The sequence below is a fragment of the Misgurnus anguillicaudatus genome, chromosome 17 (assembly GCF_027580225.2).
Source record: "Misgurnus anguillicaudatus chromosome 17, ASM2758022v2, whole genome shotgun sequence".
Taxonomy (NCBI): domain Eukaryota; kingdom Metazoa; phylum Chordata; class Actinopteri; order Cypriniformes; family Cobitidae; genus Misgurnus; species Misgurnus anguillicaudatus.
The window spans coordinates 25,756,225-25,772,908 of NC_073353.2; the positions used below are offsets into that span (position 1 = coordinate 25,756,225).

General features: G+C 35.6%; 1 long non-coding RNA gene across 5 annotated transcripts in view; it reads left to right on the top strand.

The window, feature by feature from the left end:
- Positions 1–14,983, top strand: part of LOC129451837 (uncharacterized) — a 55,988-nt gene extending 41,005 nt beyond the window's left edge. Inside the window, exons 3-5 of one of the 5 annotated variants that reach the window (XR_012358358.1) lie at positions 6,030–9,052; positions 9,284–9,333; positions 9,412–14,983. This is a non-coding gene — a long non-coding RNA (uncharacterized lncRNA). Of the gene's footprint in view, positions 1–6,029 lie in introns of all 5 variants that reach the window. The other 4 variants (XR_012358359.1, XR_008646900.2, XR_012358356.1 and 1 more) reach the window with 4 other exon arrangements.
- The last annotated feature ends 1,701 nt before the right edge of the window (positions 14,984–16,684 follow it).

The window sequence follows — 16,684 nt, forward strand, 5'->3', positions numbered from 1 at the left end:
GTGGCCAAAAACAAAAGGAGAAATAAAAGAAACATGGGTTAGATAACAGAGGGAAAGATTGATGCGATCTGAGTGAGTGCGGACTGAAGTGTAGTCACAGCTGAGCAGGAGAGAGAAAGGCCACGGTCACGGTCAAGATCCTTGTTTTCCATGATGATAAAAAAACAAACGGAGGAGCCTACGGGAAAACAGAGGCGGACAAATAGAAATACTTTGCGCTGTATAACATGAGGTGTTCGTAGCACTTTGTCAGTGTTGTTGATTTTATTTTCATTAATAAGTACAAGGAGTGAATCATTGTGTTTTTGTTACAGTTACCCATTTAGCTTAAGTAATAATAAAAACATTGGGGCGGTTTCCCGGACAGGGATTAGCTTAATCCAGAACTAGGCCTTAGTTTAATTAGGAAATATAACTAGTTTTAACAAACATGCATTACTAAAAACATTACCTGTGTGCATTTTGAGGCAAAACAAAGGGCCCTGATGTATTTTAAGATTTGTCAGTGCAAGTTGTTTTCAGTTTGGACAGCTCTTAATAATTTTTTAGTCTAGGACTAGTCTAATCCCTGTCCGGGAAACCGCCCCTTTATGTTCAGAATTACTTGCTTGTATTAATATAGTTTTAATTTCATGTAAAATGTGACCCTGGACCACAAAACCAGTCTTAAGTTATACATGTTTGTTTTTTGTTTGTTTGTTTTTTATGGCAAAAGCCAACAATACATTTTATGGGTCAAAATTGATTTCTTTTATTTCAAAAATCATTAGGATATTATCTTAAGGTCATGTTCAATGAAGATATTTTGTAAATTTGGTAATATATCAAAACTTTTATTTTTGTGAGTGGATGCAGTTGCTAAGGACTACTTTTGGACTATACTTTAAAGGCGATTTTTTTCAATATTTTGATTTTTTTGCATCTTCAGATCCCAGATTTTCAAACAGTTGTATCTTGGCCAAAAATTATCAACGAAAATTTTACCCTTATGACCATTATGGGCCAGGCTCACGAATATGGTGTGCATTACAGGTTTTTTTATAGCTCATCACGTAAATCTCACCCAAAACATTACAAACCAACACAATTTTTAAGCAATGAAACAAATACATTTTGGCATCAGTTGTTAAAAGTGACAAATGAACAACTATAGTGTAAAGAAAAGCAAACAAAGAAACTGATAATTATTCAGTCCCCAAATCACGCTGGGAGGGAATATGTTACTAAATTCTAAAATAGTTTTCTTCAGTGTCCTCTCCATTAATCCTACCCGACTTCTTCCGAAAGTGTTCTTGATTTTTTCATATATATTTTTTAATAAATATGTTTTAGTATGTATTAGCATTATTTACTTAAAAAACTTCTTTTTTACAGCATGGATTATTTCAGCAAATTTGTCTAAATTTGTAAAGTTTATTTATACATCAGCTTCGAAGGTTTTATATTTTGAAACATTTTGCATTTTAATAAAGATACAAATGTAGAACACCCCCTCATGTCCCCTGCAGAGGTTTTTAATGCAATTAACGCAGCTTTAAAAACCAAAATCCAACCCTGAAGAAAAGTAATGCCCACATTTGATTTTTAATCTAGTCTTTTCTGGCATCATATAATAAAGACTTATAAACGAATCAGAAGTGTCATCGTGTTTAAAATAATCAATTTAAGGCCCTCTTTAACACATTTTTAAAGAAACAAGTGAGTCAAAGTAAATCAATAATTGAATATTACCCTTCATTGTGATATCTGACTTATACAAGGTCAAGGGAATTATTAATAACCTTCTGTTGCCTTTCACAGACACGTTTACAAATTAGCACTTTTCATAGGCCTGGGACCAGCTTTACAGAGCCCAGTTTTCTGAGCAGCCTGAAGTGTGAAAGAGTTCCAGAGGGCAAAGCATTTGGAGAAGTCTAGATAATGAGATTCTTTTGTTAATGCCATTGAACTCCATTCAATTAGAGAAAAGGGCCTATGTTTGTGAGTAGTGCGCACAGTATACAGTGCGTTTCTGTATGTAATTGTCTTGTAAGCCCTGGAGGAATTATTAACAAACGTTCAAACATTTATTCTGAACATTGAACATTTATCGTCAAGCACAAATGGGAAGACTAAATATATTTGTGTTTTTTCTTCTAAAGCTGGTTTGGGGCTGTTCTTGTGTGTGCTTGTGTAATGTATAGATTAATTAAAGGGGTAGTTCACCAAAAAATGATTTATTCACAATTGTTTTAAACCTGTATGAGTTTTTTTATTTTGTGTAAAACAAAAACAATATTTAGATAAAAATGACGGTAAGCACACAGTTGACATCCAGTTACTTCCATAGTAGGAAAAACAAATAGCCTACTATGGAAGTCCATGGGTACCATCAACTGTGCTTACCTTCATTTACTAAAATATCTTCTTTTGTATTAAACAGGCTAAAGAAATTTAAAACAATTTGAGGGTGAATGAAAATAATTTTCATTTTTGTGTGATCTATCCCTTTAAATAAGCATATTGATTTGTGTTCTGGCATCACAGAGTGTGGGGTTTTAATTAGACCACGGATGAGTGTGTTAAAATTCCCGTCTTATCTGTGTGGAACCAAGTGAAACTGAATGCCTGTAAGGAAAGGGCTGCTCATCATCTCAGCATCTTAATAACCTTTTTACTTATTTGTTTTTTCTTTATCTTTAGTCTGATCATAACCTAAACCTAAACCTAAACTTGTCATGGTTGCAAATAGATTAAATGAAAATATCATACATGTCTGTCCCTAATACTCATGGTAATTTCCAAATAAACTATAAAAAATGATGTGATCAATAAGTCGTGACAGCATATGTTTTAAACATTATTTTAACTCATCAAAATTTAGCTAAGCAACTTAATTTTTTGCATAAGCAACTACAGCAACTAGCCAAGAAATAAAATAGAAATTCGAACTGACTTGGATAGCTATTTTGATTGCATTTTAAAGGTAACAAAAATTTACCTACAAAAAGTTACTTTGGAAGGATTATTTATTATGACTTTATTATGACTTTTCATAAATGTAATTATTATTTATTAAATTTACTTAATATTTATTGTGTATCTTTCTGTTAAAGCATACCTTTACACTTTCATACTACATTGAACTGAAGTAACTCTGATTTTAAAAGAAAGACTGTACCCCCTAAGTGAACCCCCCCCCCCCCAAAAAAAAACCCCACAAGATTTCTTGCATGCTCATTGAAGGCTTTGTAATGAAACACATCAGTTGCCTTGTGTCTTGTTATCTGTGAACCAACTCTGAACTGCAAATATCAAACTGATCCAGGGGCATCATGCACCAATTCTTTTAAGGGGGCACAGTGTGCACAGCTCACAGAAATTTCTCACAGACATCAACAATTATAGAGCATTCAGTCTTTTCCATGGCACTTACATTTTCTAACAATTTGAGCACCCCAACCTTCATGCAAAAACCTCCAAAATAAAAGTGTTGACTAACTTTTATATCAAATAGTATTCAATCAGAATAATTACATATTATCATCATATTTACATCTGAAACGGCATGTTTTATTTATTAAAGTTTTAATAAATGACTTGTTTAATTGTGTCATTAATGCATTTTGCACAACAACTGCATTATTCTATAAAATGAATGTAATTTTAAATCCATTAAGTATATAAACAACGAAAAGGACATAAGCTATAGCCACGTGATTGAGTTTAATGTTCATAATGAATAAAAAATATGTTTAGATAAAATTATTAGAGAAAAGGATTTTTTCATATAATTTTACCTCATATGTAAGCATATGTTTCCGCACCCCGTGAACTCTGGCGACCTTTGGCGTACCAAGAAGATGAATCTAGAAATTCTACTAATATAATGTCGAGACGGTCACATTTTAAACCATACATTTTCTACACAGAGGAGGTTAACTGGATATTACCGTACTCGGTTTTTGGAAATGTTGACTTTGTGAGTGTTTCTTACACGTTTTAATTCCTCAGATTGCTGTTGCTGCTGCATTTTGCTAAGAGCTCGTGAGCGCGCTCAGACGCTGATGACGTCTGCAACTGCGCTGACTGCAGCGCCTGCCGCCAGAATAAAGCAATATTCCACGATCAAAACACTATTAAAAATGGCAAAAATCTCTGAAAAGTGACAAGGATGCAGCACAGAATTAATAATATTTTGCATATTAAACAGATTAAAAGACTAGTAACAGATTAATGGATGCTTCTTTGATTTTGAGGTTGCACGCAAAATCCATTTGGCTCAAAAAACCGAGGGGGCACGTGCCCCCTCAGTTTGTATGGGCATGACGCCTCTGAACTGGTCTCACGGAAAGTTGTGTTATAGTCACAACAATTTTTATTATTTTATTTGTGTCCATGCCACGAAATTCAACTATTTTTCGTGCCTGGAGCACGAATTTCTATAAATAGTTTTTTGCGTCCGTGGCACGACTTTCTTTTTCGTGTTATATGATATCTTGTTTTCTCATTGTTTTTTCCTATTTTCTTAATAATGTCACTTGGGGTTGGGGTTAGAATCACTTTCTGTTACATTTTTAGACATCTTAACCCAAACCCCAACTCTAACCCCAAATCCAGGCGAGAATAGTTTTAAAAGCGGAAGAAAACACGTAGAAACCAATGCATAAAAGTACATCCTAACCCAAAACCCAAATCTAACCCCAAGCGACAATGATTTAAAAAGTAGGGGGAAAAAAGAAAAAACAATACATAAAATCACACAAAAAAGAAATTTGTGCTACAGACATGAAGAACTATTTATAGAAATTGTGACACGAATAAATTAATCTCATTTTTTGTGACTATAACACGACTTTTCGTGAGATCATGTTGGCAAATATGCATGTCCCTGTAGCTCACTGATGGAGCATTGCATTAGTAGTGCAAAAAGTTATGGGTTTGATCCCAGTGAACACACAGAGATAATTATAGCTTGTTTTGTGCTGTAAGTTGCTTTGGATCAAAGCATCTGCCAAATGCATGAATGTAAGTGTAAATAACAGTTCACTTAGGTTTTCTGACAGCACTCAAGTCTAAAGCTGCATGGTCCAGCTATTGAGACAAACGCATGGCTTATGAATGCAGAACACCCACTGACACGCCTACAGCACTAAACATCTATGCAACTTCCTGCAGCAGAGCCCGTCCAAACAAAATAAATCAATCATGTTAACAGACACAGTCAGAACTGAGCATGTCAGCATTACACAAAAAAAAAGATGCTTTGCGATGCCATTGAAGATCCTTTTCTGTCTAAATAGTTATTTGAATCTTTCTATTTCACGTAAGGTCCTTTAAGGTGAAAAAATGTTAATCAGATTATATAAATATATAAAAGAAATGGCTCTTTTAAGAACCTTTGACTAAATAATTCTTTGTGGAACCAAAAAAGGTTTTTTATGGCATCGCTTTGAAGAACCTTTTAAGCACCTTTTTTTAAGAGTGTAGGGCAAATAAAAGATTGGCTGTAATTTTGATGATATATAGTTATGATGATTGGACTGTTAAATAGGTTTGTGTGTTACATCATTGACCATTACAACAGAACATGAATTCAGGAGAAAGCTTTAATCACAGCATGGAAAAGTCTCTGAACAAACACAAAATGGATGATGGAGATCAGATTGAGATATCAGTGGACATGCTAGAAGGTTTTATGTATGTACGTGACACTTTTTTGCCAAGAGAGAAATAACTTTTCAAATTACATGCTATTAAAAGTTTTCATAAACAGACTAGTGTCATAAAAACATTTTTTGAACGTTACACATAGGCTTCTAAGAATAGAAACCAAAACAAATATTTGCATTTTATATAAAAACATATAAAACTTTCATTTACAATTCAAATAATATGCATCACATGTTGCTACATTAGATGTATTTTCAATGACTTTGAATTCTTTTATGCACTTCAGTCTGTTTCCCAAATGTCTTAGTACTGTACCATAGTGATGCAAGAAGAAAGAGGATTCATTTATCTGTGTAGTGATCTATCTTTTTGTTAAGGACTGGATAGTAAATCAGAAGACTTGCCCTGGTTGCCTCCCAACAATTCCCCCAGCTGTCAACTGCTGAAGACCACCTCAACGGTGCTTTGTGGCCTTTCATGTTTCTTAAGTCCTTGGCTATGTTAGCATAATGCTAATGCGATATTTGTTTGGTCTTCTGAGCCACTCTGGAGGTCTTTGTAAGGTAAGGAGAAAGCTTCCCTCCCCTCCACCTGCTTTCACTTTTAGATGAAGTAAAGCATCCACAACAAAATGAAGAGTGAATCTGAATTTCCAGTCTGAACTTGCAGACATCTCATAATCAGACTGATCTCACGGAAAGTCGTGTTATAGTCATAATTTGTTCGTGTCCATGGCACGAAATTCAGTTTTTTTTTCGTGCCTTGAGCACGAATGTCTTTTTCTTGTCATTTGCACAATTTTTTATAAATGGTTTTTCGTGTCCGTTGCACGACTTTCTTTTTCGTGTCATTTTATGTATTGTTTTCTCATTGTTTTTTCCTATTTTCTTACCATTGTCACTTAGGGTTGGGGTTAGAATAACTTTCTGTTAGACATCCTAACCCAAACCCCAACTCTAACCCCAACCCCATGCGACAATGATTTAAAAATAGATATATAATGAGAAATAATAAAATGACATGAAATAGAAAGTCCTGCCATGGACACGAAAAGTTATAGAAATTCGTGACTCAAAAAAGACATTCGTGCTCAAGGCACTGAATTTCGTGCCATGGACACAAATAAATTAATAAAATTTTTCGTGACTATAACACAACTTTGCGTTATTTGTGTGTGGAAAAATTAGCTTATTCTTAAAACAAAGTGTACCATGGTATATGAAAATATACATTGTTTCTGGTGAACTGGAAGAAAACAACAAAAAGTTATTTTATGCATTCCCTTTTGAAAATTAATCATGGTTTAAATATAGTAACCGTTTATTATTTGTAGTAAAACATACATTTAAATAAATTAAAACTTATTTTAAAAACTACAATTTCCTAACTTGGCTGAACATGAAGAAATCTTTTTGGATACTGGTATGATGTTGCAGTACAATAAAATAAAATGTTTCTACCATGTTGAGCTATATTTCACTGTATTTTTATATTAATTTTATGATATTGTCTTCTTTTCAATTTAGAATAAGTATCACCTTTATTGCCAAGTACTACAGGCTTACAAGTAGCCTTCAATACAATAAATTAATAAAATATAAAAATACCAAAAAAATATACAAATTTCAACAGAGAAAAGAACATTTACTATACATTTATTGTGGGGATGTAAAAAGTTGAGTAAAATGAGTAGCCTACATTTTAGCACTATGAGTTTTTTTTTGTTAATGGAATGTGTAATTCCATGGGGTCGGGTACGCGGCCATGATATGTCATGGTTGTTGTTGATGAGATTTATAAAACGGTTCCAGTCCTTGACTTGGATCTTATGTTTGATATACAATAATGATATACGTTTCTGTGTATTACAGCACAGCATCTTTAGCAACGTAAACGTATGTTAAACAATCGGTGCTTATTTCAAACTGTGTTTTTTGCCTTTGAAGTGCACTTCGGGAAGGGGACGTCCCATAAACAGTTACTCCAGATTAAGAGAAAATTTTATTTTTCTTTGTTCTATTTGCCAAGTGTATTTTAATCGGACACAATATGAGACACAATTGCACAACTCCCTCTAGAATTTACACATTATATTGTGTGGTAACTATTTCATAAAAAATAAGGTACTCAAGGCTAGTGGTGTATCGTGAATAAGTCACGGCTGAAGAAAGTTGTACCTTTTTATCACTGGGATGGTACCTTTTAAAAAGATCCAGTTCCAGTATGAGGTTCAAGTACCAATATGTACTTTTAGGTACCTTTTTGAAAAGGTACCACCCAGTAACAACTTTTGTACCTTCATTTATATGAGAGTGAAGCTATTTGCTTATTCAACAAATTCGATTTGATTTATTTTATTACTTCCAGTAAATATTAGTAAGTAATTAGTCTCTTGGAGTGAAACACTAACAAAATCTAAATCACGAAAATCAATGTTGCATTGTTTTGCCCTGTAAATACTCAAACAGAGGAAGTGTTATACAAATGTTACCCCAATATGCAATAATTGATGAAACACACACATACATATACATATATGTACAAATTTTAACCTTTGATTGACAAGGCCTACAGATAGCTGTGCAACCGCATCCAACAGGTCCTTGTCAGTGTTTAATTGCATTATTTTAAAGCTTCCGCCACCCACTTCTGCTAGAGACACAATGACCACCCTGTCATGTCTGCTACTCATCTAAAGTGCATTAGAAAACAGGCACCCCATCTATTCATTGACGTCCATTGTCTCTTGACTTCAGCTCAGACTCAGTGAGATGCTTCCCAGTGCTTGAGTGAGCAGGAACAGTATGTTCTTCCCCAAAAAATCTTACCGAAAAGCTTTTTAATTACAACCAGCAGTATTGGCATCTATACATCCTGATCTACCCATCCTAATGTCTTCACTTCATCCTTCAGAACCTTCCTATAATGACCATTCTTTCCTTATTTTAGCCCAACAGTGGGTTTTTGTTTTGTCCGTCGAATAGTCTGTGCCAAGGTTCTGCTCATTAGAGAGTTTGGTGAAGTGTGGCAGGGCCCATTCAAGCCGTCCAGCTGCAGAGTCTTTTACCTTCTCTCTGAAAGAATTTAAGGTTGCCACTGCTGGTCGATCTGTTTATCTTGCAGACAGTGGAGGAACAAACAGAGAGACCTCTTCCCATTCTCCCCATGCCTCCGGTCCCAGACGCACCTGTTCGCCGTACTGGTGTCCGCGCAAGAAGCCAACTCATTAGAGCCGGAGGCCATTGTGGAGCGTCTATTAGGAGGAGGTGAAGTGGAAAGGTCCAGACCGCTGTGGGCAGCAGGAACCTAAACCTCCATTCTGTTCTTGCACAGAGGAGCAGGCGTGACCCAGAGCCTGGATGGTTATTAACCACTGCCACAACCTGTGCTAATTAATGGGGTATTTGCTGCACCATTGCTCTCTGCGTTTATGCACAAATATCTTTTATGTGGTAAAATCAAGGCATTGTGGGTGATTGACTGATGCAACTGTGAGTAGAGGCCTGATTGTTTCAGCCTTGTCGATTGGAGATGTGACCTGCTTTTGAGATTTTACTTGCATTACAATTCAGTTTGTTTACAAGTAAAGGCACCCAGCCAACCGCTTTGAATGTCAATTGTTTTTGTATAGGTGACCCTGGGATTGTTGGCACTAACTGGATTAAGCTTGCAACTAATCAGGTTACGCTTCATATGTGAAATTATAGGCACACTGTGTGTCATTTTTCCCCTCTTCCTGACCCCCTGAACTCCCTTTAGGGACGGACCTCCATGCAAACTGACCCTTTCTAGTCGGCACTGGCCAGGTGGCTCCTGACAAGCACTGACAAAAACAGGAAGCATGACTCTGGACATGGCAAGCCCCAGTGGGGCTGCCTGATTGGTCGCTGACTCAGCACTGCTGCCCAGGAAGGCCTGACCCAAGAAGTGTCCAGGGACTTGGACAAGATGGCTGAATAAATAATTAGCATGAAAGCAGTGTTAGAAACACTTAAGCAACAGGTTAATTCTCCACTCTTGTGGGAGATGTTGGGTTGGAAGTATGCTGTTTTACTATTAAATATATCTTGGAATACCAGGTAACACTGGGGTTTTTGCAAACATAACCAGACTAGTAAAGCTCCATATTCTGGGTAGGATCTGAGGCTGTCAGTCACCACAGGCAATCATTCTGATTCATCGCTCGGTTTGTAAAAACAACCCTGTAGTCGATAATTTTACCACTTAAAACTCTTCTTTGAGCACATTTAAGTTTTTTTTCTGTGAAATCAATTTATGTCTTAAAATTGCTTGAATGTAACTCTATACTCTTGCCTCATTTAGTATACGCGGATCTATGAATATGCAAATTAGTCCCCGCCTCTACTGAATTGCACCTGCTGAGACCATAAATATATATGTATAGATGTCGCATTTGACAGTTCTAGACACGTAGCTGCTGGTTTAACAATGCATACGTGAGTTGCGTGTTTGCAGCATGTATTTTGATGGCACTGATGTTAACAGGTTAGAGCATTCACACTGAACCTGTGATATGATTAAAGAGATTTTCACGTTTGCCAGACACTCGCTTAATCTCATGTTTAATCTTAAGTTAGTGTCTTGCAAGTACTTTGCGAAACTCTTAGGTAACACTTTACTTGAAGGGGTGTTCATAAGACTGACATGTCACCTCCGTAATCATGACATGACACGTGTCATGAACATAAAGAAGATTTTATGCATGTTTATGACAACTGTCAGTAAGTGTCATTTGTTCAATTATGTTATTTTTATTGCAAAGATGACATTGTTTGAGATGTCTTTATTATGACAACTTGACATTATTAAGGGCCTGTCCCAATACCTCCCCTTCCCCTACATTTTTGCCCTAACCCTCACTTTTGCACGTGCACGTGTAGGGCATCCCATTATTTTAGGGAGCAAGACAGAGTGCTATTTTCCCCTTAGAATCAACCCTGAAAATGTAGTCAGGACCAATCCAGGCTTAAAACGAAGTGGGAGAACTTTTCAAACAAGATGGGGGACACCGCAGGAAAAGAACTACATTTTCGCAAATAAGCATAATATTAAAATTCTGGAAATTGTTGGAATATGTTACTTTGAACACGAGTTTTGTGTTTGTGAAGTTTTGAACACTAATGTTAAAAAAATATTACACGAAGCTATCTGACGAAGTCTCCCGGCTGCTTCGAGAGAGTCTGCCCATCATATGTACATCTGATTTGGCTTATCGAGAGTTCAATCATATTAATAATAATCACGGTGCGCGTGACGTAGGTGAGCACGTTCGCTACGCTACTTTCCATATAGTGTTGTCCCATTTCATAGGGAAAGATTTGAACCCCCACTTCCCTCGTTAAGGGGACTTTACTGTCGAGAGCACCCAACACCAAGTGGAAGTTTTAAGGGGGTTGAAATGGGATGTGGCCTAAGACAACGTAATTACCACTTTTGTGAAAGTGATACAAATTTTGTCATTAAAATGTCATTAAGTTGTAATACTCTGTCAAATAGTTTTATAACAGCATCAGGAATATTCTCCAGTTCATAATGTTTTTTTTTTTGAAGTTTTCTCCAAGTGTTAAAGAAATAAAATCAATCATCCAATAATAATAACAATAATAATAATAATAATAATAATAATAATAATAATAAAGTTTAATCTTTTGACCTGTCTGTTGCATTTTGTTAAGTTCAATTTGTAACACTGTAGTTGAGGTCAAGAAAAATATTCATGATGCTGTTATAAAACTATTTGACATTGTTGGCATAACCGAACAAATGACACTTAATGACAGTTCTCATAAACGTGCATAAAATCTCCTTCATGTTCATGACACGTGTCATGTCATGGTTATGAAGCTGTCATGTTAGTATGCACACCCCTTCAAGTAAAGTGTTACCTTTTTTTATTATAAACCCTTCGATGCATGTGCAGCAGGCAGGTACTTTGACATGACGCATGATGCACATAGGTTCACATGACGCATCAAACCCATATTTTAACATGACGAGCCACACATATGACACTCCGAACATATATTTTGAATTCGGACCCTTCAGAAAAAAGTTACCAACATGCATTATGTGGATTTTCGTATTCATATATTTGGCAAACGCTTATACAAAGTAACTTGAATTCAAGGTATACATTTTGCATATATGTATTTTGTGGGATTTGAACATATGATCATGCTGTTGCCAGTGAAATACTCTTGAGCTACAGTTGAGCTATACAGGAAGGACCTTGCATGTGAAAAATGACTAGCATGAAAAATTATCAGAAGGTCATGACAAAAAAAATTGGTAAGCAATTTTCACAAAAGTCTAATATTTACTTTATAATATTTGGGTCTTAATTTACTAATCTTCCTGTAAAAAATATATATTATTTTATCTGATCTTAACTGACAGGACGATTTATATTTAATATTTATAACAACTGTAGGCCATAAATATAGTTGTAAATATTTATATTGTAAATATTTATGTGTGACCCTGGACCACAAAGCAGTCATAAATCGCACTGGTATATTTGTAGCAATAGCCAACATTGTATTGTATATCAAAATTATCTATTTTTTAATGCCAATAATCATTAGCATATTAAGTAAAGATGAAGATGCTGTAAAATTTCTATTGTAAATATATAAATATTAATTTATCATTAGTAATGAGTGTTGCTAAGGACTTCATTTGATAATACATAATTAAACATAATCTGTATTATTATATTTTTTTATTAGCCTATTGGCTATTTAAATTATTGTTATACATCTATGTGCCATGTCTGTTCACCTGAATAAAAATTGTATGAATGTGTAGCTAGAAGCGTTTAGAAAGACAACCTCAAGCTCCTGTGGAGTTGTGTGTTTTTCCTTTTTCTTTCTTCACGTATGTGTTCATGTGCCGTGGGTAGGATGGTGGTTTAAAGTGGAGTTCGGCAGCTGAGACGAAGGCCGGCACTGTGGTGTGAGGCCGAGGGTTGAGAGCAGATGACCCACACTTCTCCGAGGGAGAGAGAAAGAACAGTTCAAAGGGCCAAAGGTCGCTACTTTCCACCTCTTCTATTCTCTTCCCACCTCAAATCTTCTTTCATGTCTTCCTCCAATGTCTTCTCTTCCAACTTGTTTTACAGAAAACGGCACCTGCTGAGCATCTCGGGCCCCTTTGTACAAATTTATGTTGATGTCAGCAATGAAAACAAAACCACATCTCCAAATATTTGTCGAACAGCGGTCCGTCCATTTTCTCTCCCACTCTTCTACACCTTTCCCTTTCTCACTTTCCCTACTCTTCTCCTTTACTTGAGTTTTTTTAATGATTTATTTTTCCAAAGCCCCAGCCTGGGACAATGTGGCTTTCACACATGATGTGAAATGTTGTTTCTGCAAAGATTATTAACACATATTTGTAAAATCTTTTTTCTGTGTTGGATCTGAGCTGCTAGGCAGAATAAACTGGACAAGGTGAACTGGAATGTCAAATTTTCTGTGTAAAGTATTTTACTCTTACCTGTGAAAACTCACTAAAAGTATTTTTTTTTTGTAATTAATTTACTGTTTTAAAATAAATAAAATCATATTGTAACGATGTTGGTTTGGCTTGCATTTTATATTTCTTCCAGCTATTTGTAGGAGGGAAGGGAACCGATAAATATAATAACCATGTTCAAAGAAAAATATTTGAAGCAATGTAATTGTCAACATTTGATTTTTGAAGGGTACCGCCCCAGTGACAGCTTTTGTACCTTTTATTCTGAGTGTATACTTTTTCCATAATACATTTTGCTAAATAATAAATAATATTTAAACTGTTTTAGCTTTAAGAACTTTAAAATGGTTGAAAATCCTAAACATGGCTTAACGCAATAAAATATTTTGTGTGCATGTGTGTGCTGCTTGCATCAGATACCTGTGAGGGCAGTGATAGGCCAAGAGCTGTGACATGTTTGAATACTCTCCTTACATGTCTTTTGTTGTCTATTATGTTTAGATTTTCCCTGTGAAAATATTATCAGCCATCTCACCTGAACCGTTGACTCGCTATAAGCAGCAGTGGTCAAAGGTGTGGTTAACGGCTTAGCCCGTAGTCTCAAGCGCTTGGTCACGCGCTCCTTAAAGTAGCATCGCCTGAAGGCCACTGATAACACGCATCCTGTGCTCCCATTGGCCGATGTCCAGAGAGCCGGCAATCTCGCACAGAAGAATCTGAGAAAAGATGGGTTACGCCGGAATGTGGGGAGGTTTTAAGGTATTAGAGGCAAAGCCAGGATGGCATGCATTTAACCGGCCTGTTGTGGATGACCTTTTCTTCGGCCCTCTGCTTTTGAGAAGGATCAGCATTTTTGGTTCATGTGAATCCTCTGTATCTTTGAAGGGGAGAGGCACAGCAGGAGGGCGCTGAAGAGCCTTGAACATGTATGTGTCAATATGTTTCAAGTGACCATTTTATATATAATGTAAACCATGGTGGTTGAAGAAGGGAATATGTAATCATATTTGTTGGCATAAAAAGGGAAGGCTGAAATCATCAGATTCCACAACCCTAGCCGTCTCCCTAGGGTTCATGCATAAGCAGTGTAAGATTTGGAAAAACGCCATCCTGGCAGGGTTGCTATGGCTGGCCTCTCCCCAGCCCTCTGCTTCTCTTTCTCTGCCTTTTTCGCTTTTGCTAACATATTTAGTTATTAAAGTTACATGTACTTCCTCAGTCCAGTCTACCTTTCAAACGTTGTAATGCTGCTTTTTAAAAACAAGATGACCATGATTCCAAACATAAGATGATGAAATGGGTTGATATATTTATGACCCTGGCTTCACCTTTCTGAGCATTTAACATGACACTGCTCTTTGATTGGTCAGCAACAGTAAGTCTCTCATGGGCTGTGAGAAAGACACAGTATTTAGCAAATGATCTGTGTCCTCGTGTACCATTCGTTGTTCAATCAAATACTATATTAACACAAACCTAAATTTGTACCACTGTAGGTTAATAAATTTAAGTTAAAATGAAATATTTAAAAACAAATATCTATTGACACACCCCTGGTTATTATCGTACTGAATATAAAAATGCAGTATGTGCATGCTCAACTATAATTAACATGCAAACCTCTACTGAGATGCTACCAACCCATGTGGTCTTTTCAGTCAGAGAAGGATGGTGAGAGCAAGAGTGTGTGAGTGAGACACAGCAGGAATTCTGGGTGACACGGATAAGACAGAATGTAGGAATCCCCAGCCTTGCAAAGACACACTATGCATCTATCTCTGCTCATTACATATCAAAATATAAAAATACTTTCAGTCATTGATCCTTCATTACTTAGCATTTCAGGCTAAAACATAAATTGAAATATATATAATATGACCAAAGCAAGCAATTACACTGTAAAAAATGATTATGTGCCTTTTTAAAAAAAATAATTATGAAATAAATTCTATTAAAAAAATAAAATATTTTGTAAAAAGTAAAAATAACACAAAAAATTTAAGTAATTCTAAATTAATACATTATTGAGTAAATTTAACTTAATTTTATCATGTAAAATCCACTTAAATTTGTAAGAAGGAAATTAACTTAATAATTTGGTGTTTAATTATTTAAGTAAATATAACTAACTAGGCAGTGGACTAATTTAACGATGGGAAAAATGGTTTGTGCGCCGAGCGCATGGTCGAAAAGGGTTGGTACAATTTTCTTAATGAGAAATGGAAGTATTTCGGGCGTAACGTGCAATAAACCAATGAGAGTCTGAGCTCTCATCCCCTTTAAAAGCCCGTTGCGCTGGCGCTATGTCTAATCCCTATTTAGATGACGGACTTTGTAAACTGAAAAACTAAGCGGAGGAAGAAGATCCCCAGTTTAAGATTAATGTTAAATAATTGTGTTGTTTTCACTTGTATTGAAATTGTTATTTTTTGGATTAACACCTTTAAAACCCGTTTTCTTTTAGTCATGTAAGTAAAAAAGCAGGCTTTTAGTTGCTTTAAATGTATGGCTATCCAATATCATCAAAAATAATTTACAAGTAAGAAAAGGTTTGTACTCTAAAAATATAAAATATTTTTTATAAAATTTTATAAAATAACGGCTCTCCTTTCAGCACTTGGACAGCGTCACAAGATTTTTTAAGCATTACTTAAAAATGTTTCTCATCTCACCATATCCACGGGTACAGAGTCATCATATACAATAAATCCGTGAGGTAGCATTTAAAAAAACATTTAAAAACAGATGCATTTGTTTAAAGCAAAGCATGTATTTACTTACCAGGCTGCAGGTGAAGCAGCTCTTTGTGCCTTCTAACGTCTCATCATTAGTCCTCATTTATGTCCAAGAGACTCAATAATAATCTTTTACATTCAATCCTTTAATCTTTCATATTTAAAAGTGTTTTTGTGCTGCTGCGCATTCATGTATGTGTTAAGCAAACCCCCGTTGTCGTCCCGTTTAGGCGCATATTACTAATGCGCTATTTAAATAACCAAAAAATATATTGAGCCATTGACTTTAGACTTTAGACCAGGTTTTAGTTGGTCAATGGCGTAGTCTATTTTAGTTGCCTCAAAATAGCAACGCGCCAACAATGCGCCTGAACACACATCGTTTTCAGACCAGAACGCCCATGGGCGCAAAAGGGGGCGCAAATGTATTTGCTACTTAAACAACGCGGCGCTAAACGTGAAAATTATAATTGCGCAGGGTGGAAACTAGCAAATGACACTTGCATCGCGCATTGCACTGCATTGCGCTGCATTGCGCCGGGTGTAAGATAGAGCCCTTAATGTTTTGGTAACAATATTATACATAAAATTTTTAAGTAAACATCACATAGTTTTTACAGTGTAATTTAACTTTACTTAGTAAACTTAAGTAAATTCTACTTATTGTTTTTTTGTTAATTTTAATCAGCTTTTCTAAGTAAATTTTACCTAATTTTACAAGTGTGAAACTAACTTGAAATACCTAAGTGCAAAATCTTGCTATACAAAAATGAAGTAAATTTTTACTTTTTTTTCAGTGT